Source organism: Tenrec ecaudatus, chromosome 11 (genome assembly GCF_050624435.1).
Source record: "Tenrec ecaudatus isolate mTenEca1 chromosome 11, mTenEca1.hap1, whole genome shotgun sequence".
NCBI lineage: Eukaryota > Metazoa > Chordata > Mammalia > Afrosoricida > Tenrecidae > Tenrec > Tenrec ecaudatus.
This window is the reverse complement of record NC_134540.1, coordinates 53,352,780-53,358,669: the sequence shown is the minus strand read 5'-3', so window position 1 is coordinate 53,358,669 and position 5,890 is coordinate 53,352,780.

Sequence of the window (5,890 nt, the reverse complement as noted above, 5' to 3'; positions counted from 1 at the left end):
TAACATTTTGCCTACTGTTTTGGGATGTTGTTGAGTTCATTTCAACTCAAAGTAACCCCATGTGACTGGAGAATTGCTCTGTGGACTCTTCTAGGCTACAGTCTTTATGGGAGTAGATTGCCAGATCTCTGCCCCTCAGAGCTGTTGAACGGTTGGAGCAGCAGCCTATTGCTTAACTGTTTAACCACTAGAGTCCTTCACTCTGCCTGCTATTGATGTCCTGGAATGCACAAGGACTTCCCTTGCAGGGACAGAAACTGTGGGCAGTGTCCAGGGAGACAGGCGGAGAGCACACCCTGGAAATGTGATGCAGCTGTCAGCAAGTCTGTCAACTGTGCTTCTTCAGGTGCTCGTGGAATGCAGTGGTGCACAAAGGCCTCCGTACATGTCGACTTCTGAACATAAAGGACTTTTCATAGGCAGCAGAAAGTTATGTTGCTCAGGGGATTATGTCAAGGAAGATTTGAGGGGTTTTTGTTTGTTTATTTTACTAGATTTTTGAATTATATGTAGATGAAAATTTGAAATGTGAGTATGTGGGAGATCGCTACTTCTCATTGTGTGTCAAAAGTCAAAGATGTAAGCTAGCTGTGCTTATGAATTGATGAGCATTTTACGTGAATACAATATTGTTTAATTGATTAAAGGCCTGAATTTGAAAGAGCAGGCATAAGTTTGATATTTAACAATCATGAGCAGGTAATACCCAAGAGGCATGCTTTTCTTCGGATAAAGGACCGTGACTTAAACTTTTCTGGGGCCCAACAGTGATAATGTAAAGAGGCTCTGGAGTGTCTACCCAAAGTGAGGCAATCTGAGAAACCATTTTTACAAATCTCACTCATGTCTTTACTACCCACAGTCAAATGGGCAAAGCAAGGACAAAGAAACAAATTCCACATTCCACAGCTGTAGTGGACTGAGTAAATAATTAAAACCATCCATGTTAGGCCTCTCATCTAGAAGTGGGAGAAAAGCTTTGCTTTGCAAGTATCATAATTGGTGTTCATGTGATTAAAAGTATATTGTATGTTTCACTCTCAGGCCCATGGATGTTACCTGAGTCTTCAACAAATGCTAGTTCATCTCCTATGGAAAGGAAAAGTCACAAAGGCCATATGCAAGCGATAGTAAACTAATAACAGACGGCTGCAGCCAGGATGCTCCAGAGATACAAAAATACCAAGACTTCAGTTGGTTTAATTTGAAAACATTACCAGGAAAGATAAATTGCCAAAAAGGGATAGCAAATTGGTAATGTCAACAAGAATGGGAGAAATGTTCAATGACATGGGGCACAATAACCACGACGATACACTCAAGCATACCAACAAACATGACGATGGATAGAACCAAGCAACATATTGTTCGGTTATAATGTCAATATAAGGTCAGCATGTATCAAAAGATACAGCATCTGGGGTCCTAAAGGCTTGAAGGCAAACAAACGGCCATCTAACTCAGAAACAACAAAGCCCACATGGAAGAAACACACCAGCCTGTGCGATTACGAGGTGTCAACGGGATCAGGTATCAGGCATCATCAGAACAAAAAATCTTATCATAGTGAATGAAGGGGGGAATGTAGAGTGGAGACCCAAAGTCCATTTGTAGGCCACTAGACATCCTCTTACAGAAGGGTCTCAGGGAGGAGACGAGCCAGTCAGGGTGCAATGTAGCAACGATGAAGCATACAACTTTCCTCTAGTTCCTAAATGCTTCCTCCTCCCCCACTGTCATGATCCCAAATCGACCTTACAAATCTAGCTAGACCAGAGGATGTATACTGATACAGATAGGAACCAGAAACACAGGGAATCCATGACAGATGATCCCTTCAGGACCAGTCATGTGAATGGCGATACTGGAAGGGTAGACGGAGGGTGGGTTGGAAAAGGAGAACCGATTACAAGGATCTACATGTGACCTCCTCCCTGGAGAACAGACAACAGAAAAGTGGGTGAAGGGAGACATCAGGCAGGGCAAGATTTGACAAAATTATAATTTATAAATTATCAAGGATTCATGAGGGAGGCAGGAGAGGGAAGGGAAGGGAAAAATGAGGAACTGATGCCAGGGGCTTAAGTGGAGAGCAAATGTTTTGAGAATGATGAGAGCAATGAATGTACAAATGTGCTTTACTAATTGATGTATGTATGGTGTATTAGACAGGGTTCTCTAGAGAGACAAAACCAGATTGCTAGTAATTATATATTTATATTATTATTATATATTATATATAATGATAGATTATTATATATTATATATAATGATAGATCTATAACATAAGAAATGAACCGTTAAATTATATACAGATAGGTAGATACATAATACAAGAAATGAACAGTTAAATTATAAAGCAGTACAAATAGCTCAGTGCAACTCATTCCCCTGAGAGTTGTGAGACACTAGCAATCCTTTAAATCTTGAGGGCGGCCAGTTCCTTCTCTGTAGAGAGGTGGGCTATATATACACATACAGCAAACAGCAAGGCAGGTCACCAACTGTCACCAACTGTGGGTCCACAGCTCCAGAGATGTACATTCCAATCCCATGGGCTTAAAGGGACCTCAATTTACAGCAACACAGTCCACAGGCTAGGCTTCCCACAGGTAGTGTCCCCTTTAAATTGAGGCACAGAACAAGCAAGGCAGCCACACACTGGTCCGATGATTAAAGAGGGAGAGACAAGAAAGGCGAGGCTCACTGAGCCATTTATCTCTCCGCCCTTCAATTAATCCCATTTGAGTTTATCGGCCAGGCTGGCACAATAAACTATCGCACTATCGCGTATGGATTGTGATAAGAGTTGTATGAGCCCCTAATAAAATGATTTTAAAAAAGTCAGCATGGGTCGGAGGCAATTCATCAATGCCTAATAATAACAATATGTTTTTGTGTTCAATTTACTCTTTTGCATTAAATTACAGGCTAGTTCTTTTATATAATTTCCCAATATATTTATTTATTCAAAAATATCTTTATAAATCCTATCGAATTATATTCAAGCAAATACTATAGCTGTCAATATGCTAGAACTGTTTTAGGGATGCAGGATATATCAATGAACCAGATGGCAAGCCCCTCTAATTTTATCAAGATTGCATTCTGGGAAGAAGATGGATGATGCATAATAAACTTACTAACATGTTGAAAATCAGCAGATGCTACGGGAGGAAACAACAGAGGAGAGAGTTGTGATGTACATGGCGAAGTCATTTCATTTTAAAAATCAAGGTCAAGTTAGGCCTCACTGAGAAATTAATGTTTGAGCAAGGATTTAAAGGAGGTAAGGCAATGAATCATGGAAATATCTAAATATTGAAAAATGCCTTAACAATTACCAAGACAGTGGAAAGAAATGTTCTGGATAATTATCTGACTCTTAAAGCATTTGCTTATAAATGACTCATTATATCTACTCACCTTCACTGGCAAAGGAAATCATGTGGCCACATGTAACTCAAAGAAGATAAAATCACTGGCATTGTATCAATTTTGATTCGTAGTGATCCATAGGACTAAGTAGATCTGCCCGCTGGTTTTGCAAGACTGTAAATAGTTACAGAGTAGAAAACATCATCATCCTCTCAAACTGGTAGTTTCCAACTGCTGACTTGCAGGCCAGTGCTTACCAGACAGGGCCAGAATAGATGCACGCAGTCTCTGGTTTTCTAGTCACTACCTACGTGAGCAGGGCCAGACCACCTGTGTCATTAACACTGTACTTTTGTCCCACAGCTGAGACGATATTAGATTAGTGAAAAAAATGTAAATCAGCCTCATTTTTTTGAAAGAGAACTTTTAATCTCTAAAGAAGTGAAACTGAAATTGAGGGACTAGTCTCAAGTCGATGGTTTCGAACACTAAGCCAAAATCTATCTAAATTTCTATCTCTTTTTTCTTTATCAATCTTGTTTTATCACCCAAAAGTGTGAAAAAGAGATGCCAGAGCTGTATTGATTTTCATTTAAAGGTCATATCTTTTTTGGAAAAGGCGATGCAATTGCCACTTTTGGTATTTTCCTTACATTTATCACAACTTAAAGGCTGTTAGAAAAGTTGTGAAGAAAAGAAGCATGTGATTTTAGTCATAATCTTTAAAATCTTGGTGAATTAAAAGTAAAAAGAGAGAAAGGAACCATTAAGAGTAGTAATTTTTTTCCCTCGTCTTGATTTTTTTCCCTTTCCTTGTTTTTCAAGACAAACAATTTTGTCTTGATCACAATTGTTACATTTAACAAACGTATTCTAAGGGTGCCAGACTGCCCAACAAGAAGTAATGAAGACCAAATAAGAATTGACTTACATTTGAGTGATGGTGTTAATGAAGAATATGAAATAAAGTATGTACTACCAGAAGAACAAACAACTCTCTCTTGGAAAAAGTGCAGCCAGAATGCTCTTGAAAAGGAGAAGGGCTGACATTGTGCAGGTTATCAGGAGAAATCGATCTATGTAGCAAGACATCATGCCTGGTAAAGCAAACATCAGTGAAAACGAGGAAGACCTTCAATGAGATCAATTGGCTGCAACAATGGAATCAAACACGGCCAAGATTGTTCGATGGTAAAGAATTCCACATCGTTTTGTTCCACAAAACTTAGCTTCACTGTGCACTGGAACTCCCCCAGGGACACCAAATAACACAAGCCACAGAATACTCTAAATAGAAGAGCAACATATTCTTTAGATTACTTCCACAAATCAAATTCTGAGACACCCTGTAGCCTTTGTCCAAGGTAGTACTATACACATAACTCAAGAGTTTTAACGTATTAAATATTTGAGGCTTTTTTCTCCCTAAGAGACATAATAAGAAAAGTTAGTTTGAGTAATTTTGTTGTTGTTTTACATATACCTTATGTTTCACAAAGAAAAATGAGTACTTGTTTTAATGTTGGATCAGTCAGAATTATGCTCTAGCAATAAACAACTCCAAATTTCAGTGGATTACCATAGTGATCAGAAAATGTCTTCTACAGAGGGGTTCTGGTGTCACTGTCAGGTTGGCATTGGACTGCCAGCTAGCTACAAAATTGACGGTCACACCCCCCCCCCCCGAGCTCCTCGGAGGAATGGTGAGGCTTTCTAGCGCCATAGACCTCTCCAGTCTGAGAAACCCTCTGCAAGGCGCTAGGAGTTGCAATTGACTTGGCAGTGGGAGTTCTGGGGCTATTGTCTTTAAGCCAACAAAAACATGTATTGCTCATGCATGTTAGCTATGCATCGCAGACCGTGAAGGGGCTTTCCCCCAGTAGTTTCCCCCAGTAGTCTTGAACAAATATACCACCAATTATAAGGCAGTAGAAAGGAATTCTGTAAAATGACTGAGAACACATCTGAAGTCCCTACTACCTATGGATTACTAAATCAAATATATTATTGGACAGTTTCGAGCCCATGAATTCCTAAACCAAATCTATTAATGAGCGCTTCCATTGTATGAATCAATACATTCCTTTTGTGTTTAATCTGATTCTGTTTGCATTGTTTTCATTTGGAACCAACTGTTTCATATCAATGGTATAATAAGAAACAAGAAATAAGAAAAGAGAGAGCTGGTAATTCAAGCAGACATACTGGTGGGAGCGTGAAGCTTGGCCAGCCAAGAAGGCAAGGAGAGAAGTGAAGCCCCCAGGAGATTTTGATGAGACGTCACAGACCTTGCTGAGAGCTGGATCTCTCAGCACACCCGAGTTTAGTTTATAATCTTCTATATTTTGATCTGTGAGGAAATAAATCATATATAATACTTTCCTAAATTCTGTACAGCTTTAAATTATGTTTTTATTAATAACATAAGCTAGCACAATAACTGAAAAGAAACATTTAGGTTAAAGGTGAACAGATTCTGAGAGTCAGACTTCACCTATTTAACTGCGATTGT